Below are 26,631 nucleotides of genomic sequence, written 5' to 3' on the forward strand. Positions count from 1 at the left end.
TCGCGCACTGTGTGCGATTAACAAGCTGTGCTGCACTGTCGCTGCTTCGCCGTAAAGTTTCGCTGAGCTGTGCTACCACAATACCCCTCGCTGGGTTGGGTGGGTGGTGGTGACTGTGATGAAAGTGCGCCGTATGCTTCATAAGCCGTTGTATTGTGAGGTTCTGAGAAACCGTGCGAGATTTCCAGCCCAACTTTCCGAACCTGCGATCTTCCATTTCATCGTCAGAGGATTTACTGCGTGACTTGGTGTGTTCGTTTTTTTATTTTTATTTACGCTATACGGTGTACCCGACGCCTTAGCGAACATGTTTCGTATGCCCAAACGCATCGCCGCTTACCTTTTGGTTTTCTTACCAACCAAGGCGGAGTGGCACTGTGTTCGTTTATCCGCTCTGCAAGCATCAAACAAAGCTGATCATCTCAGGCTAATCAAGCGTGCAAGGTTCCCAGTGGTTAAATACGTTCATAATGCCTTTAACAATGCCTTTAAGACGAAAAATAGCGTGTAGTACTACCTAAATTAAAAGATAATGCCGACGCCGGCGCCGATCTTTTTCGTATTCTAGCAAACGCACTTGTTTAATTCAAATATATTGCACAATTTTCCAGTTTTGACTATGCTTTTGTTTCCTTTTTAAATTGCGTAAAGTTTCTAATAACAATGCATTAGTAGCTTTTTCGAAACTGCGCTTGCGCTAACATGCGCGCTACGAGGCTTTCGGCTGCGGTTGCATGCCTGTGGTGGGAGCCGCTGTGTAGTTCCAGTTTCTCTTGCTTCAAGCATGTAAGTTGACTGCTGGTAAGCTGTCTGCTTTCTGTTCGGGAATTGGAATGAAATGTGCCAGCTCTGCCAAGCAACTGTTGGTGGGTGAGGTTCTTACCGGCAGTTCTGGAAAGCCAAATATCGTGCTGTGCTTCGTGACACCTGAAAACGTGGTGCGCAGCATTGTTATCTTTTGTGAACGCTTCTTTTTTCTTTTGTGGGATAGAGGTATTCAGTGGGCAGGTGCCGTGCGTGACGTTGACTGTTCTAGATGACGAACAGCTGTATTGCTTTCATTGCCGATGTGCTTCAAGCTGTACCCAAAAGGTCGACACGTCAACAGTGGACCTGTATTATCTAATATTATTACGCTTCCTGTATCTGGGCCAGCCCACTAAGTTTCTCTGCATTTGTCTCATGCGTTAGCAAACAAATCCTAATTGAGGTATTTAAATCCAGCCCTGTAAAACCGGCTTCACTAAGCACAACGCATTGCTAGAAACACCTCTAATAAGAGGAAATATAAGCAGTGTGACAACAAACTGTGGGGTTCTAAAGCCTTTTTTATATACCCAATTAGTGAATTACGTCACGCTTTTCTATTCTTATCGAGTCTGAAGGTACGCGTATATCATAATTACGCATTTTAATTTGTCTGATTATGTGTTTACTTAGAATGTATTAGGTACTGCACTTTTTTCCATCAAGGGCAGATTTTGCGGGCAGACTTGCCAAAGAATGTAACACTGTTACACTTCTCGTCATTGAATTTTTTTAGTGAAAAGAAATACTGAAATGGCCCCTTAAATACTGCTCGTCCAATACAGTTTTCACAATTTTCACAACAGTTCTTACAGTGTCCACCTTGTGCCCCTAGCAGACAGTCAAAGACTTGTGGAGGCATGCACAAAAAATTTTGATACATATCAAAAAATTTGGGTACCACTGCATAGTTACATGTTTTCTGAGCATGTCTAGACTGGAGCTATTAAAAATTACTGCTTTGGTGTATAAGGGTGTGCATTTTGTGAAGCAACCAGTTTTGCAAAAAGAACTATTTTATGTTAGCTGAAACGGATTAGCTTTGCCTCTGATAGCCCTTAGACTGCAATTCTCTGAATACTTGAAATCTACCAATTGTACACCCGCCCAATTTTCACCAGAGCGTCGACCGTTTGGTCGATCAGCGCCTCGTGATGGAGTGATACGGCAAACTCGGCGAGAGTAGCCACATGCGCACTAAGCAAAAGCCGCTGCTGCCGTCGTCTTCTAGGCTGTTCGAAGAGCAGACGGCCGCCCCCAATTTTTGTCATTTGCTTATCACACTGCCTGCCATACTCGAAAGTTTTCCAGACCGGGCCCGTAGCGCGAACTGAAAACAGAATAATCAGCGTTGGCGAACTAACCTTGCGCTGAACAAACTTTGCGTTTGGCAATGCTGATTACTCTGGTTTCAGTTGGCGCCACGTGCCCGGTCTTGAAGAAAAATTTGGAGTATGGCAGGCAGTGTGATAAGCGAATAACAAAAATTTCCCCGCATTTCCCCGAGGGGAAGAATGTGAAAGTGCGAATGCAGGAGTTGAATTAGCGCGGTTCGGTAATGTTCGCGAAAGAGAGATCACACACACACACACAACTACAAAGAAAGAAAGATGCATTTATTCACAGACACCTATTTGTGTTGTCGTTGTACTTGATTACTAGAGCGGATCTCAGCTTTGAAATTTCGTGTCAGTACTCCTTTAAGCTGGTGCATTAGCCCTTCTCACGCCCGAGTCTTGGCCAATCGCCCTAAGTGGGTATGTGCTAAAGAAATTAGGAACTCTTCTTGGCCAATCGCCCTAAGTGGGTATGTGGTGCGGACGGACGGACGGCGGTGGACGCGTGATTCAGATTACTTGGCCAATCGCCCTAAGTGGGTATGTGCTAAAGAAATTAGGAACTCTTCTTGGCCAATCGCCCTAAGTGGGTATGTGGTGCGGACGGACGGACGGCGGTGGACGCGTGATTCAGGGTCGCTTAAGAAGTGCATTCGCACTTAAAAAATGGGGTGGCCGTCTTCTCTTGGAACAGCCTAGCCAACGGCGGCAGCAGCGGCCTTTGCTTATAGTGCGCATGCGGCTACTCTTGCCGAGTTTGCCGTGTCACTCCATCACGAGGCGCTGATCGACCGAACGGTCTACGCTCCGGTAATATTGGCAAAAAATTGGGCGGGTGTACATTGTTGGCAGCTGTTTGTCTTGTGTTACTCTGCAATGGTACATTTCAGGCACCTGTTTGTTTTGTGTCACTCATTGATTTTGTTTGTTTAGCTGGGCTTGTCCTGCCACCAATGATTTCTAATATGTTAGGTCGTTCAGTTTCCATTTTTAATGTTTGTTTGCACTGCCTCTGATGTGTAAGGTGCCAAATGTGGCTATAAAAACACAGATTTCCTGCTCACATTATTCTCACCATATCCTACATAGCTTGTTCTTAGCTTATAAACCTATGACTCCAAGCTAATGCCTTCAAATCTACCGCAAAAACATTAGTTATACAGGGGTGTAAGCTCAGACCAAGTTATGAATGTATGTGGTACTGAGGATTCTTTCAGGCATGCCGGTTGTTGCATTTTAAGTTGTCGGATACATAGAGATAACCCAGATGAAGAGAAGGATGGGCCAAGGGGGCAGCCTTGGTCTGAACAAAGAAGTCGAGGATCATCAGAAGCCATGGACATTCTTAGCTATCTAATGTAAATACTGCTATTCTTTACAATTAGTGGACTTGGCCGCTTTTAATCATATTATGGTGCCTGGACTGCCGAGAAGGAAGAAGTCGGGGATACTAAACCAAACTATCGTGTCCAATCGGTAAGAGCAACGTTGGGGACCACAATGTGGAGGAGGCATTGTTATAATCCGGAAAGAAGAATGCACTAGCTGAAAGTAAAGAACAGCTCATCAACAACAAAACACAAGGTTTTTAAATGAAGCCAAGACGGTGTTGGATACTCCTGATGTGGAAACTTCAGGCTCACTCATAGAGTGGCTGCAGCCCAACAACGATGAGTTGAGCAAGCTGAATGCCGATGTTAAAAACGTTTACCTCACGACGAGTTCGACACAATTATGAGGTATGATGATGCCACCAAAGGCATGCTGGGTGAGCTAAAGGCTAAGAAGAGATCGCTATGGAATGATCAACGTCTGCCAGGATCTACAGCCCCAGCACCTTCTGTAGTGGATTCCAGAGTGATGAGTGTCATCTCCATCGAAACTCCATGTAGCTCCCAACGCTGCAGCTCCAAACATTCAGTGGGGAGTTGTGCCAGTGGCTCAGCTTTTGGATGCAGTTTGAAGGAGCCATGAAGACAAATACAAGTTTATTTTATTCGAAAGATTTCGTGTTTGATAGTGCCCCAGCGCTTGTGCGGATGTGAACGATTCTTTATTCAATGAGTAACTATGTAAGTTAAAATTTTGATTTTCCCGCTAAATTGTGTGTTTTCGTGGTCTGCAATGACATCACAAGAGTCGACCTCTCTGCAGCTGATTGGGAAGCCTTGTTTACCGCTTAGTGAACCTAGATGGCACCATCATACAGTTGCAAGCCATTTTCTGCCTTTGGTTTGTTTTTGACCACATTTAAACCGGGCGCGTTTTTGTTCAGGGAGAAAAGAATCGTTTCGTGAAACATAATGCTCGCTCGACAGAGATGGTCGCGTAAGACACCATTGCTTGCGTCAATCGGCCAGGGTCGTCAAGCCTCGCAGTCCTGTGCAGCTAAACCAAGCATAGTGAGCACAGTACCAACAGCAGTACGCATCGGTACTTCGATATTTACGTGTGCTTTCGTAACTTCCACTTTTTGTCCGCCCACTCTTACTGCTTTAAAAAGAACGTGCCCCATATTTAAGCGCAAATAGCTCGTTCAGCAAGCTTATCAGCTCTGCCTAATTGGCGTTTGCTTTTGCCGGCCTCCTAAAATCGAAGAGCTGGCTAGTATCATAGGTTCTGTTGCGGAAAATGAGCTTGTGGCTCGCATGGCCATTCCCTTTTTTTCCTAATTATATAGCTTATTTGAGCTAAGTTTACGTTAAATGTGGTGTCAGTATGATTCTAACGAGGCAATATTTTGAATGAACCAAACTTGTGTTTTCTCTTCATGGCTCTTTTAAGGCAGCCGTCCATGAAAATACCAGCCTGAACAATGGACAGAAGTTTCATTACCTTTGGTCGCTGCTGGATGGGTCAGCTGCTGCATCTAATGCCAGGCTGTAACCGGCGTTACCCAGACGCCGTGGAAATTCTATTGCGATGCTTTGGGTTGTACAGAAACATCTGGTGCAGCTTCCAGAGTGACGCATTGTACAGAAACATCTGGTGCAGCTTTGATTGCTCCCTTAACTCATGTCATCAAATAATGTTGGCGGGCTCCACCGACTAGTGGACCCCGTGATGTGTCACGTGCCTGGTCAAGCAGTCCTGAAGGTTTGTTCACACACGTATTCTACGATGACGACAAGCGTGCTTCTGACATTTTAAGCAAACACTAGGTCGCAGTGGGTGGCTAAGGCGTTGTGCAGCTGAGCCCAAGGACGTGGGTTTGATTCCTGGCCGCGGCGGCCGCTTTTCTGATGGAGGCAAAAAGCAAAAATGCCCGTGTGTTCGAGATTTCCGTGTACGTTAAAGATCCCCAGGTGGCAAAAATTAATCCAGAGCCTTCCACTGCAGTGCGCCTAATTGCCTGTGTAGCGTTGGCTCGTTAAACCCCAAACTCAGGTTGCAGTGGGTCTGTCGTATGCAGCAACAGTGTTGTTTTCGAGTAAAGTTGCATAGATTACATAAAGCATCACTGTAGTTTGGTTCCGTCAGACGCAAAAAATTTTTTTACTTGACCTTTCATTGTGAACGTAACTTTCATATACATTTACGTATTTATATATTTGTTTACAACACTGCTAGGCATTGCAGGTTGCAGCAGGGTTAAAAGGTGTATACGCAGTGTCCACATCAACAACAAATCTAGCTGTCCTTCAAAGTTTTCAGAGGATTTGCTTCTTGTGAACACCTCGGGAGAGAGAATTTCAATCCACTATTGTGCAAGAAACAAAATTTTTAATAATACGCAGTGCATATGACTGAAGGACAAATGGATTCAATTTCGGGTTTTGTCAAATGGGAGTAATTCTTTACTGTAGATTATACCAGATTTTTTTTAAAGTTAATTGCAGGTTACATCAGACGTAACTTGAAGCATATGGATAAGGTTACATAAGACATAATTTTAACTTTTCACTTTGGGTTACGTCAAGCACAGCCGGCTAAAGTTTTTGTATAGCATGTGTTTTAAACTCAGCTTCTTCTGCAACGAACCAGCCATACAAAAAAGCCCGACCCACTAAAGGGCATGTATACTTATGAGGAACTTTAGCAATAACCACTGTTTATCAATATGGCATGGGTCTACATGTTTAATAGAGTTGGTCAACACATGCAAAATATATAACTGTCATCAGCAATATTCCGGTTTGCCTTGACAGGATGCATTGCCGATGGTCAGAAATTAAGGCTAGCATTCTAATTATGTGACACTCAGTTCTTAGCTAGGCTGAATGACAGCTTTCTTTACTTCTACTTTTTTATAGTTTATTAGTTTCAGTGCCTGTCAACATCCTCAAAGCCTAGAGGACAGCACCACTTCTTGTACACAAGTATGACTTAAAGCATTTAAAAGTGGTTTATCTAATTTTTTTTACAATAAAGAACGGAAGTCAAAAAGGTAACAAAAAAGACTCCCACTCCCAAAGACATGCTATCGCATTACAATACATAATGGGAATAATGTAGAAAAACTGAAAGATGTCATGCACAAATATCAAAATGTATGCATTCACTTGTGTCAATGGGGTATGTGGAAGAATATTCACGTGAGCAGTGTGCATAGCAACACTAAAAGGAATAGTATAAAACCAATGCAGGCTGTCGGTGATGAGATATGGCAGAACGGCGGCTTACTTAAAGAACCAGAAAGAAAACTAATGTTGGCTGAATATGCAATGAAATGAAGAATGTTGGGAGTAACACTTAAGGCCAGGAAAACAGCTGCTTTGGATTGGGAAACAAACTCGCGTGTAGGATAGTATAGTTGTTACCTAAGAAAAAGTAGACTTGGGCTGACCATGTAATGTGATGAAATGACAACCAGTATTACCAAGGTAACTCGATGAAAGACGAAGTAAAAAATCTTGGGGTAAAGAATGGAATCGGGTTGCCAGGACAGGAGCTATTGGAGGTCAATGGGAGAGGCCTTCCCCCCGCAGTGGACTTAAATAGGCTACTGGTAATTGATGCTGAGTATGTGTGTACTTGTGTTTTCCCAGAGGGGATGTACTAGAAAAGCAGCGTCAAGAACTGGCCACAGTCACAAATACAGAGCCAAACATGACGTAAAAATATCGAGTCATGCACAACCTTCCCGTGGCAAGGCAAAAGGTAGATTTGATGCTGCAAAAAATTGCAACCAATGCATTTGAACAGTGAAAATTAACCTACACTACACTCTTTCAATGGCATTAGTTTTAGACAGGTGCTCCTAATTTGAGTTACACTTTGTTGCAACTGCAGTTTAGAATATGGCTGCTTCATATTTATGGGGCATGAAAAAATTCTTGTAAACTGTGTACTTCAAAGCACCTTCATTGTATATGCAGAGAGAAGAATGTTCACAGCATTTACGTTTGTAAATGCATTAACGTTGTTCACAGAGCTTACGTTTGCAAACTCCATTGGCATTACATTTCACCGAGCGTCAAAAAACAAAAGCACTGCACTTTCACTCCATAAATATACAGATGCACTAAAAAAACGTTCGGTCACCCAAACAATAACCCCACTGCACCAGCTCTGTGATCACTAAGCGTTGCACAACTACAAATTACGAGAAAGAACTGTATGGAACCTCTTGTCCACGCTCTAATGGCTACGAAATCAAAAAGAAATGACGAAAATTATGCGCAAAAATTGCTCGTATTCAAGCGCATTCTTTGGATATAAACAGAACAATGTTACAGTGCTGGTTAGTAAGACCAGTGGAGTTTAAAAATTTTACATGCAACGTAAAAAACAATGAAACAAAATTTTTCTTCTGAACACAGAAACTTTTGCTAGAAATAGTTCAATAGTTTTGCTAGAAATAGTTCAAATTTGCCCAAAGGTGCACTCGCCTTTCTAGTACTACTTGAAAGATTTCAGAGGGTAGCACTTGAATGCATTTTTTACCACTCGCGCTAACGAAGTCGGGTTACACATTCAACCCGTCGAGACCGTGCAATTGTCTCGCCATAATCGCTGCCAGTGCGCAAGCTGAGTGAGTACAGCAGGCATAAACAAATTCACAATAACATAATGGCGAAACTGCAGACTTTGTTAATCTGGACATGGCATTGTTCAACCATTGGAAATCTAGTATGCTTGCTTAGCCCGACATGAAAATCCTGGTTTGTTTCTTTCAGCGCGCATACAAGAACATATAGTGCCGCTCCGCCTTGATCACTACAAAATCCAAGATAAACAGCGATGCATTTGGACATACGAAACAGGTTCACTCATCTTAATGCATAAATAAAAAAACAGACACATCACGGCACGTAGAAAATTTCCTGGCAATAATACGGGCAATCGCGGGCTTCAAAAATTTGGCTGGGGATCTCGCACCGTCCTTCAGCATCGGGCAATGATAAGTCTTCTGAAGCACAACGCGCAATTTTAAATGCAGAGCATTTCTTAGGCTCGCCTCTTCCTGCGTCGGACGGTGTCAACAGCTCCGCGTCCGCAGCAGGTGCGCCTCTCCTCCTTCACTCCTCTCTCTCAACAGCAGCTGGCGTGCGCATGCGTCGTAGTCAGCCCGTTCGCTCCGTCGCGGTCTCGGCGTAACAGGTGCGTGATAGCAGCGCGGTGGCGCGTGGAAGGGCGCGCGCTGCTTGCGCATGCGCGCTCTCCCCCCGTACTGCTCTCCCTCTACTGCGCGCGCTGCAAATATAAAGCGTCTAGCGGTCGCTCGTGCTTCAGTCACTGCGTTGCTCCTTCCTTGCTTGGTTGACGCTCGCCCACACGTTTACTCGTGTCTGCTACTCCAGCATCACGGAAGAAGCGATGGAAGCAACACTGCCTTCAACCAGTACTGAGGCCCCAATGCTCTGCATTTACTCGTGTTCCCCTCGCGAGAAGGCGCGGGAATTTTTTTAAAGTCACCACCACCCACCCAACCCAGCGGGCGGTTCTGGGGTTGCACACACAGAACCGGGAGGATTTGTTGCACAGCTGGCACGCACCACGGCAGCTGTCAGCAGCTGGCACACAGCATTTCGGATCGTATATAGCGTGACTGCGCAATGAATGCTGGCGTGGATTCAAAATTTTTTCGGAGCTAAACAAAATCATTGCAAAAGCACATATATTACCGATGAACAGTTTAGAAGCTTTACAGGTGAATTATAAAATGTATTTGGGACAGCTCCGCTGCTGCTACTGCCACTAAAAAGGGTGCAGCGGATGTGATGGCTGCGCGGCCTCGACGTCAAATACGTCAGAGGCCCGGAAGGCCACGCCCCCATTGGAAAGTAGACGAAACGGGATAGCGCGTTTCGTTTCATCTACTTCTCCAAGAGCAGACTGTTCCAAGAGCAGACGGCCACCCCATTTTTTGTTATTTGCTTATCACACTGCCTGCCATACTCGAAATTTTTATCCAAGACCGGGCACGTGGCGCCAACTGAAACCAGAGTGATCAGCGTTGCCAAACACAAAGTTCGTTCAGGCGCAAGGTTAGTTCAGCAACGCTGATTACTCTGTTTTCAGTTGGCGCTACGTGCCCGGTCTCGAAAACTTCCGAGTATGGCAGGCAGTGTGATAAGCAAATAACAAAAATTGGGGGCGGCCGTCTGCTCTTCGAACAGCCTAGCAGACAACGACAGCAGCGGCCTTTGCTTAGTGCGCATGCGGCTACTCTCGCCGAGTTTGCCGTATCACTCCATCGCGAGGCGCTGATCGACCAAACGGTCGACGCTCCGGTGAAAATTGGGTGGGTGTACAATTGGTTAGATTTGAAGTATTCAGAGAATTGCAGTCTAAGGGCTATCAGGCACAAAGCTAATCACTTTCACCTAACATAAAATAAAGTTCTTTTTGCAAAACTGGTTGCTTCACAAAATACCCACCCTTATACACCAAATAGGTAATTTGTAATAGCTCCAGTCTAGGCATGCTCAGAAAACATGTAACTATAGCAGTGGTACCCAATTGTTTGATATGCATCAAAATTTTTTGTGCATGCCTGCACGAGTCTTTGACTGTCTCCTAGGGGCACATGGTGGACACTGTACGAACTGTTGTGAAAATTGTGAAAACGGTACCGGACAAGCAGCATTTACGGGGACATTTCAGTATTTCTTTTCACAAAAAAAAGTTCAATAACGAGAAGTGCAACAGTGTTACATTCTTTGTCAAGTCTGCCCTTAATGAAACAAGTGCAGTACCTAATACATGCTAAGTAAACACATAATCAGACAAATTAACATGCGTAATTATGATAGACTCGTACCTTCAGACTCGATAAGAATAGAAAAGCGTGACGTAATTCACTAATTGGGTTTTTAAAAAAGGCTTTAGAACCCCACATTTTGTTGCCACACTGCTTATATTTCCCCTTATTAGATGTGTTTCTAGCAATGCGTTTGTGCTTAGTGAAGCCGGTTTTACAGGGCTGGATTTAAATAGCTCAATTGGGATTTGTTTGCTAAGGCATGAGACAAATACAGAGAAACTTCGAGGGCTGGCCCAGATACAGGAAGCACCAAATATTATTAGACAATACAGGTCCATTGTTGACATGTGGACCTTTCGGGTGCAGCTTGAAGCACATCGCCAATAAAAGCTATACAGCTGTTCGTCATCTAGAACCATAGAGTTCCTTAGTAAGCATACTAGAGAGGAAACTGCGCCTGGGAATCCATGTCGCTGTGGGGGGGTTATGGGAAGACATCTGTATTGGCTTGGCACGGTTATTGGATTCTTAAGCGTCAGGGTGGGTTTGTTTTCCTCACTGTTTTTCGAGTTCTATGGGCTGTGTCGTGTCATAGACGTGGTAAAGAGCAAGAATCTTTACCAAGAGACAATCCCCTTGATACTCATCATCAGCTGGAGGGGGACAATTCCCCGCGGGGACATGCCTCAGCTGGTACCAGTGGCGGTGGAAGTTCTCCGGTATCTTCAACACACCTTTTGGAGGGATTATCCACAGAAAAAGAGGAAGATACCTCTCTTCTATGTGACAAAGGGAAGCTACTAATTAATATCCTCAGCGACAGCAAGCACAAAGTGCCATGTCCCTCGCGTGAAAGAATCATGCAAGTGTTCTTTGACATTCAGGCAATGTTCATGGCGCTTCGCACAAAGCTTTCTCGTGCCGAAGGAACAATTGACGAACTTCGTTCACAACTAGCTGAGTGTCGAGAGTGTGAAGCCACCCAACAACCTTCTATGCCGCGGCGGTCATATGTGAACGCTGTTAGAGACCACCAGAATGTCTTTCCTGGCTCTCGGGGTCCCGCACCATCGCTTGCTCCTCCTCAGCCCACGCAACAACGCCCAGATAACGCCGTCAGCTTCGCCTCGGATCCGAATCATGTACTGCACATTTCTCCGTTGCTTCCTTCTGTTCATCCCGGCCCCGAAACTATCACATTGTTAAAAGCGACTTTCGGAAATGATCCATCAGGAATTGGCGTCAAACAGGTGAAACTTATCCCCAACCGTTCAGGGCTCACAGTGATATCTGCAGACCGCGCATCCATTGACAATTTGGAAAAAGCAATTGAAGGAAATGTACAATTGAAAGCTGCAATCAAAGTCACCCGCCCTCCACGCCGCCTTCCCCAGTTTAAGATCAGTGGAGTTGACCCAAGCGTTGTTCCCGGCCTACTCCGCACAAACATCAATGCTCGAAATGGATTAGAGATCCCAGAAGAAGACTTCAAACACAGGACTTATTTCAAAGACTGCACGGGCAACAACGTACATATCGTGGAAGTTTCGCCTTCTGTGTGCAACATCTTGAAAAGAAAGGACCGTCTATTGGTTGGATGGACGTCATGTCCCATAAAGGAAAATTTTACGTGGCAGCGTGCAGCCGCTGTTGTACTTACGGTCACGTAGCGGTACGATGCAATTCAGAAAGTGTATGCTGCACATACTGCGCCGAAGAGCATGCCACTGCAGACTGCACTTTGGCTGACAAGGAAAAGGTTGTTTGCAGGGAGTGTCGCGCAGCGGGGCGTCGTTCAGATCACGTCTTCAATGCGCCTTGCTGCTACACTGTAGAATCAAGAGTCTCACGCATGCGTCAAAAAACCATTTATGAATGCACCCAGGCATTTTGCTCTTCCCCCGTTGTCTCTGCATAACATAACATTTTGTTTCCGGCTCACTGTCACAAGAATATATCAAATGACTTTCTTAAAATTTATTCAGGCAAATTTGGATCACACCCGTGCAGCTACTTCTCACCTTGTTGATTTCATCGAAGCGGAGCACATTGATGTGGCTATTGTGTCTGACCCTTACGCTCGTGGATCAACAGTGCCCGGAGTGCCGCCCAATTGGCTCTGTTTCCTCAACTCAGCCACCCCACGTTGTATGGTTCTCATACCTAAGCGCAGATTCGACGTATTCCCCTTGGCAGTGTCTCCATACATCGTGGCTCTCCGACTTCAGCACCAGGAGTTCACCTTGCTCCTAATAGCCGTTTACGCGGCTCCATCTGTACCTCTTGACTTTACGTTGTCCGGTATTGAAGACGTTCTTCAGCGCCACCGAGTACCGAACTTGCTGCTGGCGGGCGATTTTAATGCTAGGAATCCTCTTTGGGGCGGCACCGTTCTAAACTCTCGTGGCATTCAGCTTGCTCATTTCATTCATGGGGCGCACCTCCGAATATTAAACGACCCCATGTCCATAGCCACATTTCACAATGCATATTCAGAGTCTTGGATTGATCTCACCCTCGTTTCCGGAACAATCTGGGATGGCAACCCCTTGTGGGAAGTTCGAGACACACCAACTCAATCTGATCATAAATATGTGGTATTTGGTCCCAGAATGGTGCAATTACCGCAGAAAAAACGCTTAAGCAAGGCCGCATTACAACATCTGGTTGAAGAATTAGCAAGTGATGACTGGATTGAAGGTTTCACTCATCAAGATATTGCTACACCAAGCGCCCTCAACTCGTCATTGGACAAATTTTACTCTAAGCTGGACTGTCTCAAAAGAAAGTTTGAGCGGCTTCCGAAGCAGCACAAGGGAAACATGTGGTGGAGTGACGCCATTGCGAGAGAGAGATCAGCCGTGCGAGTGTTGCGCCGCCGGTACCAGCAGTGTCGCGACCCCTTTTTACGAGCGGATTACAAATTCATTTACTATCGGCGACTTGCTGCGTACAGGGAAAATATTCAGCTTGCAAAAGACAAGGCTGTGCGACAGGCATGCTCGAGAGCGTCCGGCAAGAACCTTTTTGGACCACCTTTTAAAGTGGCGTTTAACCAGCTTAGAGCGCCCTCTGTTTTGCCTTCACTACTTGTGACGGACGACACTTCGACAACATCCACAATACAGTCGGCGGATCTGCTTATGCGGACTCACTTTCCTGTTGATGAACGTGATGACACCCTGGCCCACATGGCAATTAGAACCATAGTGGCTTCAACTCCATACCCCGCGGAAGAACAAGATGATGCATTCACGCTAGAAGAACTGCAATTGGCCTCTCGAAATTTAAATGCTAATGCAGCGCCAGGTCTCGACGGTGTCACAACTCCCATGGTTCGTCTTTTCGTTCATCATATTCCTAATTTTTTACTGTGTCTTTTCAACTGTTGTCTCGCGAACGGTCACTTTCCCCCCCCCCCCCCTGGAAACAAGCACGTGTCACCTTTCTGTTAAAACCAGGACGCTCACCCACTGCACCTTCTTCGTACCGGACAATATGCATGACATCTATGATTGGCAAGCTTTTGGAAAGAATGTTAAATGGCCGCTTATATTATTTCCTACAACGATCTCGCTTACTTCATCCACAGCAATATGGTTTCACTACCGGTCAAAGCACGACGTCTGCCTTATTTGCTTTACGCAATCGACTGCAGCAGCATAAAGACAGTGGGGGACTTTCACTCGTAATCTCACTAGACTTTACAGGCGCATTTGATAGCATCTGGCATCCCCGATTATTATATTTTTTCCGATCTCATCATTGCCCCCGCAACATCTACCAGCTCCTGGAATCATTTCTAAAGGGTCGCACCGTCTCCTTTGACACATTTTCAGGAAGCACTACCCATGCCACTTCAAAAGGCTCTCCTCAGGGCTCTCCTATCAGCCCACTTTTGTGGAACGCATATGTGTATGATATGCTTTGCCTGCCCATGCCTCAAGATGCATACATCCAAGCGTATGCGGATGACACCGTGATCATTATTCATGGTCGTACGCGTCGACAATTGGAGGCGACTGCTGACGTAGCCCTCTCTAGGATAACTGCTTGGGCCGGAGCCGCAAAATTAAAGTTGAACCCCGCTAATTGCTCCTGCCTTCTTGTCTCCAAAGGTGACCGCGGGGCTATTAGGAAACCAACCATCAAGCTCAACGGCGCAGTTATCAAGCAGGTGACGGAAATGAAACTCCTCGAAGTGATTTTCGACAGTCACCTCACATTCGTGGCGCACACAAACCACTTGAAATTCACAGTTGAAAAGATGGCAGTTTCGCTCACAAGATTTGCCCGCATGCATACCATAGTCAGTCGATCTCATCTCCGTCAGTTACATCACCTTGTGGTCCTTCCAGCAGTCTCATACGCAGCGCCTGCATGGTGGCACATCAACCAACACCATCTACTGAAAGCCCGCGTACACTCGCTGCTAAGATCTTCATTATTCGCCGTCACCGGGGCGTATACTACCACACGGACCGCCGCCCTAGAAGTCCTTGCCGATGCGCTTCCGCTTCACATCCACCTAGACATCACAGTACGCATGTTTCTATTGTTTCATCACCAGCAATCAGTGACCTTCAACACGGCATCGTTCGATCCTCCTGATGTGGACCTGCCCATCAAGGTCGACACACACCCTGCGCGACGACTTCGTGTCCCTTACGACCGTCTCACCAGAACGGAAGCAAACCGCAGGCTGTACGTCTCCACTCTGCACGCCTTCACAGACGGATCACACACGTCGACTGCATCAGGAGCAGCCTTTGTTATTTTGAATGGGGCAGACCATGTGTATGCGGTGAGGAGGTTCCGTCTGGCGTGTCCAACCACCTCCTTTGATGCCGAGGTGATTGCCATGCAACAACTCGTACTGTTTCTCTTGGACGACAGACCTTCCTGCCCCGTCAGTATCTACTCAGACAGTCTGTCGCTTTTATTGGCTCTCAATAATCCATTTAATCAGTCCGCTACCATTCATCGCCTAAAAGAGAATATTTCCCTGCTCTCAAATTTACTGCCTGTATCTATATACCACGTGCCAGCTCACTCTGGTGTGTGGGGGAATGAGCTTGCGGATACTGTCGCCCGCAGTGCTGCCACAAGAGGAGAGGAGGTTCGTGGAAGGTGGTTGAGAACCAGAGTGCGTTCTTTGCTGATGAAGGTCGGTCGCTTGGTATGGCAGGAGACGTGGAGTACTAACAACTGCGACACTGAATTATATCGATGGACTCCCAGTGTATTGGACCTTCCTTCCTATTTCCCGCCTTCCAAGAAGCTAGCTCACCTGATAACTGGACACGGTCGATTTCCTCATTACTTTCACCGTCTACAACTCACGCCAAACTGTCAGTGCTTCTGTGGTGCGCCTGCCACTTCGGTTGGGCACTATTTAACAGAATGCCCGAAAACGGCCAGCTATATTCAGAGACTTCGTCGGCTGTCGAATTCACCGTTACAGCCACCACAGCTTCGTCACCTTTTGGACAGTTCAACAGCCGTGAAGATTCTTATGGACCTCACCGATTTTATTTCCCGATCTATGCCCGAGGTGTGACGCTTACGTGTGTACAGTGGTTTTTTTTTCTCGGTGTTTCTTTTATACCTTCACCCCCGCTTGCCGCCTTTTTAGTAGAACTAACACCTAGATACGTGCCACCCGCCGCGGTGGCTCAGTGGCTAAGGCGTTGCGCTGCTGAGCACGAGGTCGCGGGTTCGATTCCCGGCCGCGGCGGCCGCTTTTCTGATGGAGGCGAAAAGCAAAAACGCCCGTGTGTACGAGATTTCGGCGCACGATAAAGATCCCCAGGTGGTCAAAATTAATCCGGAGCCCTCCACTACGGCGCGCCTCATCGCCTGCGTTGCGTCGGCGCGTTAAACCCCACAATCAGAATCATCAGATACGTGCCACCCATGGACTGCACCTCCGCGATATTGTGTGCCCAAGGTCCTCGTGCTACAGCGTGTGACCTGGTGTCTGTGAGAGTTGATAATGCCGCCTCAGCTCTGACTCGGGCTTTCTTTGAGGGTGCTGTACACACTTGAGAGTGGAACTGCTACGTTGTGCGATCTTTTGTGCCGAACTGACTTGAGAACGTTCTTCCCTATGCTTTGTTTGATGTTCCTTCGCGCTTAGTTAGTCTTTTAAACTTTGCTTGGTTGTCCTGCTGTTACGTACGTCGGGGTATTTTTTTTTAATCACCAAATTGGTTTTTCTTAAAAATGTTTGTTTGGCTTTTCGCCCTATTTGTTTATTTTATATTGGCTTTAAACCTGCCATAGCCTAGCTGGAGCAGGTCTTGTTCCCTACATTTTGATTTTGTTTTTTTTTCTGACGGGGAAGGGGGGGAACATGGAATTGGAATTGGAATTGGCTAACGCGGCAGCCGAATTATCTTGTTGTGTAGTAGCCATGTGCCATGGTGTGTTTGGTTGAAGAGCGGGATGTGCGTGATCATAGGGTTTCTTACAATGTGCAAAGAAACTGTATAATCGTACCGAAAATTGATCATGGAGGAGTGAAAGAAACGTGTGGCTGAATCTTTTCCTGCCGCTCGCCTACTAATATCTCGCCGGGCACCAGTGACGCCAGAAAACCATACGAGGTAAACGGTCTTCCTTGATAGTTCATACTTTTCTTTTGTTTATTCGATGCCAATGTAGGTGCTAAGAGCCGTTCTCCTAGCTGTGATCAGTCCAGGGAAAATCAGTCGAAACTTTTACGTGTCTCGGATTGTCGGTTGCCGTAACTGTTGTTGTGCATTTATGCGTAGTACAACTCTTTGCGAGTTATCAGTGTTAGCGCTCGCCATTTCCTTGGTTCTCCGAAGATCGCGGCAACTGTAAACAGTAGCTCCATTTGTATCTATGGCCCACGTGATCAGTTGGAGTGTACGAGCGTTCTTTGGGTTTGCTAGTTGTATGTGCTTACTTGTCGGTTGCGCTCTACGAATAAACATATCTAGCCGTACTCTCTTGCGGCCCTTGCAGCTACGCTAGTTGTATGTGTTTACTTGTCGGTTGTACTCGACGGATAAACATAGCTAGCCGTACTATCTTGCGGCCCTTGCGGCTACTTTAGACGTTGTTGTGTAGTCACGATCAAGGTGATCGACGGAGCATCGATCGACGGGACTTCTAAGATGCATAACGGACGATTTCAGAATTTTTGAAATAAAGATAGCGCTGCCTTCTTCCCCTCGTAGTCTGTTGCATGATACAACCACTCTACAGCCCGTACTATAGCGCTGCTGCTTGTTTTTTCGCCACTCGAGTGAAAAACCTTCAAATCGAACCCCACTGCACATTGATTTGTCTTGAAGTGGACACTATTTTGCTTCGAAACAAATTAAAACGTTCCTCTGTTTGCAGTGCATTCGTCAATTTACCAGTCCGCAAGCAGTCCAAGGACTACCTTCGGGAAGGATGTCCCTTGGGGATACACGAAAAAGCCAATAGTGCGATTGCGATCCTAGCAGTCCGCGGTCAGTACGAGACTGATAACCGATGAGGCCCACTATGAAGGCCTATCGACACGTAAGTGTACATATCCACAGCTGTGCTCGATGTTTACTAAACTCTCGCGTCACTACTCACACTTCCCAGTACCAGCTCTCCCTGTGGTGGCTTTAGTGAGGCTTGCACACAGGGCGGTTGCACGTGCTGTTGCTCCAGTGCCTGCACTTTAGGTGTCTTTAATGTCATCTGGTATATCCAAACAATTTCTTGAAAGCCGCTTCTTATATCATTTTCCCCGTAAAGTAAAATATGAAGGCAGTCGATGCACTTCCCGCTATCCAAAACAAGTTCGTACTGGTGAATTGCCTAAATGAATAGCTGTTGAGCCAATTGTCGGCATAGTTTCAGGGAATATTTGTAGGCTAAAAAATTCGAGCCCCTTTATACCCCATTCACGTGGGTCACCAGCTAGCTGAGCTGTATAGCACCTGGGGTGGTACGTGTATCTTCAATGCGCCGCACTCTTGAACCTGACCTTGGCACGCATCCAGCCACGCGTCAACACAACCACTGCACGTTCTTGCTTCACGCATCACGGACGTACGAGTTACCGTCAAATCGTTCTACTACCACAGTCTGTCGCACACCACACCATCGAATGCACAGTGTCGGTCCAGAAAGTCCCCCTAAAATTTCCGTGTTCCTGGCACTGCAGCTGTGGCACGGCACTGTACAGTACGGAATCCTTGCACGTCCTGTGGTCTTGAACCCTGCCGTGTCAGCCCTTTCAGGAAGGCACGCATCAACGCAACCACTGCTCGTTCGTGCTTCACGCATCACGAACGTACCGGTTACCCTCAAATCGTTCTCCCACCACAGTCTGGCGCACACCACACCATCGAATGCACAGTGCCGGTCCAGAAAGTCCCCCTAAAATTTCCGTGTTCCTGGCACTGCAGCTGTGGAACGGCAGTGCACAGTAAAGAATCCTTGCACGTCCTGTGGTCTTGAACCCTGCCGTGTCAGCCCTTTCAGGAAGGCACGCATCAACCCAAACACTGCACGTTCGTGCTTCACTCATCACGGACGTACCGGTTACTCTCAAATCGTTCTCCCACCACAGTCTGGCGCACACCATGCCATCGAATGCACAGTGTCGGTCCAGAAAGTCCCCCTAAAATTTCCGTGTTCCTGGCACTGCAGCTGTGGCACGGCACTGCACAGTAAGGAATTCTTGCACGTCCGGTGCTCTTGAACCCTGCCGTGTCAGCCCTTTCAGGAAGGCACGCATCAGCACAACCACTGCCCGTTCGTGCTTCACGCATCACGGACGTACCGGTTACCCTCAAATCGTTCTCCCACCACAGTCTGGCGCACACCATGCCATCGAATGCACAGTGTCGGTCCAGAAAGTCCCCCTAAAATTTCCGTGTTCCTGGCGGTGGAGCTGTGGGATGGCAGTGCACAGTAGGGAATCCTTGTGGGTCCTCTGGTCTTGAACCCTGCCGTGTCAGCCCTTTCAGGAAGGCACGCATCAACACAACCACTGCCCGTTCGTGCTTCACGCATCACGGACGTACCAGTTACCCTCAAATCGTTCTCCCACCACAGTCTGGCGCACACCATGCCATCGAATGCACAGTGCCGGTCCAGAAAGTCCCCCTAAAATTTCAGTGTTCCTGGCACTGCAGCTGTGGCACGGCACTGCACAGTAAGGAATTCTTGCACGTCTTGTGCTCTTGAACCCTGCCGTGTCAGCCCTTTCAGGAAGGCACGCATCAACACAACCACTGCCCGTTCGTGCTTCACGCATCACGGACGTACCAGTTACCCTCAAATCGTTCTCCCACCAGTCTGTCGCACACCACACCATCGAATGCACAGTGCCGCTCCAGAAAGTCCCCCTAAAATGTCCGTGTTCCTGGCGGTGGAGCTGTGGGACGGCAGTGCACAGTAGGGAATCCTTGTGGGTCCTGTGGTCTTGAACCCTGCAGTGTCAGCCCTTTCAGGAAGGCACGCATCAACACAACCACTGCCCGTTCGTGCTTCACGCATCACGGACGTACCAGTTACCCTCAAATCGTTCTCCCACCAGTCTGTCGCACACCACACCATCGAATGCACAGTGCCGCTCCAGAAAGTCCCCCTAAAATGTCCGTGTTCCTGGCGGTGGAGCTGTGGGACGGCAGTGCACAGTAGGGAATCCTTGTGGGTCCTGTGGTCTTGAACCCTGCCGTGTCAGCCCTTTCAGGAAGGCACGCATCAACGCAACCACTGCACGTTCGTGTTCACGCATCACGGACGTACCGGTTACTCTCAAATTGTTCTCCCCCCACCATGTGGCGCACACCACACAATCAAATGCACAGTGCCGGTCCAGAAAGTCCCCCTAAAATTTCAGTGTTCCTGGCACTGCAGCTATGGCACGGCACTGCACAGTAAGGAATTCTTGCACGTCTTGTGCTCTTGAACCCTGCCGTGTCAGCCCTTTCAGGAAGGCACGCATCAACACAACCACTGCCCGTTCGTGCTTCACGCATCACGGACGTACCAGTTACCCTCAAATCGTTCTCCCACCAGTCTGTCGCACACCACACCATCGAATGCACAGTGCCGCTCCAGAAAGTCCCCCTAAAATGTCCGTGTCCCTGGCGGTGGAGCTGTGGGACGGCAGTGCACAGTAGGGAATCCTTGTGGGTCCTGTGGTCTTGAACCCTGCCGTGTCAGCCCTTTCAGGAAGGCACGCATCAACACAACCACTGCCCGTTCGTGCTTCACGCATCACGGACGTACCAGTTACCCTCAAATCGTTCTCCCACCAGTCTGTCGCACACCACACCATCGAATGCACAGTGCCGCTCCAGAAAGTCCCCCTAAAATGTCCGTGTTCCTGGCGGTGGAGCTGTGGGACGGCAGTGCACAGTAGGGAATCCTTGTGGGTCCTGTGGTCTTAAACCCTGCCGTGTCAGCCCTTTCAGGAAGGCACGCATCAACACAACCACTGCCCGTTCGTGCTTCACGCATCACGGACGTACCAGTTACCCTCAAATCGTTCTCCCACCAGTCTGTCGCACACCACACCATCGAATGCACAGTGCCGCTCCAGAAAGTCCCCCTAAAATGCCCGTGTTCCTGGCGGTGGTGCTGTGGGACGGCAGTGCACAGTAGGGAATCCTTGTGGGTCCTGTGGTCTTGAACCCTGCCGTGTCAGCCCTTTCAGGAAGGCACGCATCAACACAACCACTGCCCGTTCGTGCTTCACCCATCACGGACGTACCAGTTACCCTCAAATCGTTCTCCCACCAGTCTGTCGCACACCACACCATCGAATGCACAGTGCCGCTCCAGAAAGTCCCCCTAAAATGTCCGTGTTCCTGGCGGTGGAGCTGTGGGACGGCAGTGCACAGTAGGGAATCCTTGTGGGTCCTGTGGTCTTGAACCCTGCCGTGTCAGCCCTTTCAGGAAGCCACGTATCAACACGTTCGTGCTTCACGCATCACGGACGAACCGGTTACCCTCAAATCGTTCTCCCACCACAGTCTGGCGCACACCACACCATCGAATGCACAGGGCCGGTCCAGAAAGTCCCCCTAAAATTTCCGTGTTCCTGGCACTGCAGCCGTGGCACGGCACTGCACAGTAAGGAATCCTTGCACGTCCTGCGGTCTTGAACCCTGCCGTGTCAGCCCTTTCAGGAAGGCACGCATCAACACAACCACTGCACATTCTTCCTTCACGCATCACGGACGTACGAGTTACCATCAAATCGTTCTACTACCACAGTCTGTCGCACACCACACCATCGAATGCACAGTGTCGGTCCAGAAAGTCCCCCTAAAATTTCCGTGTTCCTGGCACTGCACCTGTGGCACGGCACTGCACAGTAAGGAATTCTTGCACGTCCTGTGCTCTTGAACCCTGCCGTGTCAGCCCTTTCCCGAAGGCACGCATCAACGCAACCACTGCACGTTCGTGCTTCACGCATCATGGACATACCGGTTACCCTCAAATCGTTCTCCCACCACAGTCTGGCGCACACCACACCATCGAATGCACAGCGTCGGTCCAGAAAGTCCCCCTAAAATTTCCGTGCTCCTGGCACTGCAGCTGTGGCACAGCACTGCACAGTAAGGAATCCTTGCACGTCCTGTGGTCTTTAACTCTGCCGTGTTAGCCCTTTCAGGAAGTCACGCATAAACAAAACCACTGCACATTCTTTCTTCACGCGTCCCGGACGTACGAGTTACCGTGAAATCGTTCTACTACCACAGTCTGTTGCACACCAAACCATCGAATGCACAGTGTCGGTCCAGAAAGTCCCCCTAAAATTTCCGTGTTCCTGGCACTGCAGCTGTGGAACGGCACTGCACAGTAAGAAATCCTTGATCGTCCTGTGGTCTTTAACTCTGCCGTGTTAGCCCTTTCAGGAAGTCACGCATAAACAAAACCACTGCACATTCTTTCTTCACGCGTCCCGGACGTACGAGTTACCGTGAAATCGTTCTACTACCACAGTCTGTCGCACACCACACCATCGAACTCAGTGTCGGTCCAGAAAGTCCCCCTAAAATCACTGCAATGTTTTCTCAGTAAGTATGACTGATCATCTGTGTGATGAGTAATATCGACAGCCGCTGCTGCAGTAAAACACAAAAGGCTTGCAGGCAGTCGCGTGTCATAGTGGCTGCATTTGTCTGTTATTCATGGATAAATACACCACAACACAAGAAAGCTAGTGGACTTGCTAACAGAAAATAAAGTGGGGGTGTTTTAACCAGTGCATTTGGCCTGTCAGTTTCAGACATTTAAATCAAGAAATTAAGCAAAAAAAGATTCTTTTTTGTGGCGCTAGGAGCAATCACTGGTGGGTAAGCAGCACCCGCTTTGTAATAATGTGCCTAACGTATGTGCCTCTACTTTGCTCAGAGATCTGCCGTTCAATTGCCCGGATGCAGAGTACCATGTATTTTTGGATCACCACTTTTGTCAGGTTGATGACGTGATGAGGCTCATCGTGGTATTTCTCGAGCTGCTGGAGCATGGTAGGGTTCCGCTGGAGGAGCCCCTGAAAAGCCCGAAGCGTGAGCCGATTCACTTGCTCCCCCGGGGTAGGTGGGCTTTGGCGCAGGACCTGCTCAGCTGCGTGAAGGGCTGCGTGCACAAAGTGGGAAGGCTCTCTAAGCCCACCGTTGTCCTTGAGTAAGGTCAGTACACTTGTGATGCTGGTGGACACAAGGAGTCCTGCGCATTCGGCACAGTGCAGGGGCTTGGTCACGCTTCGCACTTCGAAGCCGCCGATGTACTTAACTATTTCGCTTGCAAATGTAGTCACAGCGAAGTAGTCATGGTCCAGCGCAGCTGGTACCACTGCTGCTTCTGGGTCCGCAGCCTCATCACTGTCTCCGTCGCAGGTGCTGTTGCTGTTTCCTTGGTTCCTGGCCAACATGATGCCTTCCTGCTGTGGGGTCACATTGGCGTTTTGTGAGCCGCCCACAGCTGCATGAACCAGGGTCCTTCGGTATGCGTGGCGGAACTCTGAAGCTGAGGGGTTGTTGTTCCAGCCGCCCATTGCCGGACGCAGCTGAAATACATTTCAGTGGGTCCTGGTCCAGGTTGGCTGTACATATGTACCTGGGTGCACAGAAGTTATGATTGCAGGTATTTCACCACTTTTCATGGTTGTTTGTACTTGACTTGTCTAAGTAACTTGAAACTAGCACAACTGGTATTCATTGCGGTTTTGCTGAACGTGACTCATTCAGGGCTGTATGTGCCTTAGCCTCGTTCGGAATTATTTGATCTATTGTAAATTTGTCCCTTCCTTCACTATAACCTAGCACATGGCCTTACCATGGCATTATAGCGATGTAATTAGCGTGCATTGCGGTACTGAGGTGTATAATCTGCCCCAATTCACAATAGTGCAGTTGCTGTGCTGTAAATGTGTTGAACCAGCCAAGCACTTTTTACCTACACCTGCACACTCTTGTCTCATTTCAAACAACCGGTACGATTTATACTGAACACCTCTTGCATATGAAGGAAAAATTGCGAATCGAAGAGAAATGTTGTGGTGTCTCTGGGGGCCACGAGACGAGTGCTGAATTTAATTGATTTGTTACAATTTCAGCTATCTTATCTGCATCTATCATTTTCACACCTGACTATTCAATTCCCACATCACCAGTTGTACTGAATTCCCCTCATTGCAGTAAAATTGAATCTCGCTTAAGCACGCTACTTATGCACGTGACTTTGCGTCAAAATAGTACTGCCATGAAGTATTCTCACATCAGCATCCCTTGAGCACAATTTCTGTGCATGCAAAGATTAGTGGCGTGCATGGCGTACTTTTCATGAATGATACCTAGAGAGGGTTTTATATAATGTGTTCTTTTTGTCCAGGAAAGGGCAATGGCTTGCTAACATCCTGCCACTAAGAAGACCTCAAAAATGGCTGAGAACTAGCCTCTTTCTTATATGATTTCACTTTGTTTGGCGAGCTGTCACCTAAGCCGATTAACCAGTTAAACCAGTTAAAAGCAAGATTTCATTTATAACAGCTGTGGACTCATTTTAGTTTTTCCCACTTGTGTAGCATTGTCAAACTGTATCTGTATAATGGCTTCTTTTCAGAGCAACAATAGTTATCAATACCTCTCCTGCTGTACACATAACAAGGTTGTGCATTTCCACAGGCAGGGCCACAGCCAGAATTCTTTTCCGCGATGGGGAGTCGGGGTTGATGGGTGATTGGAAGGGAGGATTTTTCCTAAAAGGAACACTAAGTCTTGCTTTCGTGCGGCCTGGGAAAATTTCGGAGGGGGTTCAAACCCCGAAACCCTGGTCTGGTTACGCCCCTATTCACAAGTACAGTCTTGGCATGGTTAACACAAACCACCTATTGCACCCCAACTTTGCGCTTAAATTTTGAATTAGCCTGTTCTGTGCAGGCTTTGTGATGTGACATTTGGCTGCATTCCATAAGCTCCCCGTTATTCTCACCTGCACAGGTTGGAGCCAAACAACGTTACTGCCAGCTGGGAGACGCTTTTGAGCGTGAATGCCAGGGAGATGACCGACGTTCGTCGGCCGTCTTGCACCACTGGCTTTCCCGTCACCAGCTGCAGCTTCATCAGCTCCTGGCCCACGGACTCAATGGCTGCCTTCTGCCACTGTAATGTGGCTGGTCGCAGTGGGACTTTGTAGCCAGAGGCAACAGGGCTGCGGGAATTCAACAGGTCGAAGGCCGTGGAAAATCAGGTAACTGTTAGGCGTAGCCTATGGGCATCGTATGAATTCGTTTCACTTCTTGGGACTAGGTAACTGCCCGCCACTGGCGAATGCCTATGCAATCTTGTGAGCTATCTTGCACACAGCATACGTGTTCATGCCTTGTGCAAGTATTTTGCATGCTGACACGCCAGCGGGGTTGCATGCTGGCAGGTGACTGCCAGCATGCTTCTCCTCCTGCAGGGCCCAGCTGTCCCAACCAAGCTGACAAGTATTGTAGAAACCATTTCGTGACCTTTTTGCTTGATGATTTGGACTGCTCTTATTCTAGGGACACAACTTTGTCCCAACATCAATGTGGATTCAAGCAAACTGTGAGGTTATTACTGCGACTTCCAAGTCATTTGTAGATCCATACCGGTTTAAAGCAGGAAGTGCGAAAGTTTGAGGGATTCACAATTACATGGCCGTCAATGTTGGCATTTTTTGTGTAATCCACATGAGCGACGGCTACAACTTTGAGGCATTTAACACTCATCGGCAGGACATAAGAGAGTGTCATGTTTGAACAAAGTTACAATCGCATACTTGTGAAGTACATGAGACTTAGAGAACATGGGCACGTGCGAGCATCGTGTCAGTTTATTTTTTAGGACTTCGCTTTGGTCGATTTTCTTAGCACATGTAGCGCAGCAAACAAAGCAATTTTTTGTAAAAAAATTCCCCGCATTTCCCTGAGGGGAAGAATGTGAAAGTGCGAATGCACGAGTTGAATTTGCGCGGTTCGGTCATGTTCGCGAAAGAGAGATCACACACACACACACACACAACTACAAAGAAAGAAAGATGCATTTATTCACAGACACCTATTTGTGTTGTCGTTGTACTTGATTGCTAGAGCGGATCTCAGCTTTGAAATTTCGTGTCAGTACTCCTTTAAGCAAGTGCATTAGCCCTTCTCACGCCCGATTCTTGGCCAATCCCCCACGTGGGTATGTGCCATGTCAGCGGCCAGGCAGCGCGCCCATCTCCCCCCGTTGCCAAGGAAGACGAGGAGATTCCTGGCCAATCGCCCACGTGGGTATGTGCCATGTCAGCGGCCAGGCTGCGCGCGCCCATCTCCACGTGCGCGGACATCGCCGGTGGACGCAGGTTCAGGGTCGCTTAAGAAGTGCATTGCACTTAAAAATGCTGGGCATGGGGTAAAACAGTCCTTTTTTATTTGTCCCTTTCCTTGGTGATGAAAGAAATCTTGGAGTCTCTAAATATATCCTGCTTATTGCCTGTATCTACACTGCTGATTGAATTAGTACCTCTTTCTTTTATTAAAGTGTCATTTTAGATTCTTATGTTTTGAATGCTACACTGAAGTTGATTTTAAGCTGTGTCTTTGTGTTTAAAGTACAGTGTAACGCTTTTCAGATACTAAGAAGACATTAGGTGTGATGTTCATTAGTTTGTGGATCATATACAATCGCCACAAAAAAGTTTTTTTGCATAGCAAAAGGTAGTGTAGTAAATGATCTAATTGGATAGTAAGCGACCTGGATGCTGGTCCTTTTCGCTCTGTTTAAGACAGTTTGTGGGTGAAATAATGCATTTGTGTCCATGCTAACTAATCAGTTATTCATCTGCATTTATTAA

General features: G+C 47.6%; 1 long non-coding RNA gene across 1 annotated transcript; it reads left to right on the top strand.

Moving 5' to 3' along the window:
- Positions 1–25,693, top strand: LOC144179391 (uncharacterized). Its single transcript, XR_013324217.1, has 4 exons — positions 1–8,687; positions 17,668–17,832; positions 23,166–23,412; positions 24,768–25,693. It is a non-coding gene; the product is annotated as an uncharacterized LOC144179391 (long non-coding RNA).
- The last annotated feature ends 938 nt before the right edge of the window (positions 25,694–26,631 follow it).

This window comes from Haemaphysalis longicornis, unplaced genomic scaffold (assembly GCF_048455015.1).
Source record: "Haemaphysalis longicornis isolate Haplotype H1 unplaced genomic scaffold, Haemaphysalis longicornis Haplotype H1 scaffold_4, whole genome shotgun sequence".
In the NCBI taxonomy this organism is placed as follows: domain Eukaryota; kingdom Metazoa; phylum Arthropoda; class Arachnida; order Ixodida; family Ixodidae; genus Haemaphysalis; species Haemaphysalis longicornis.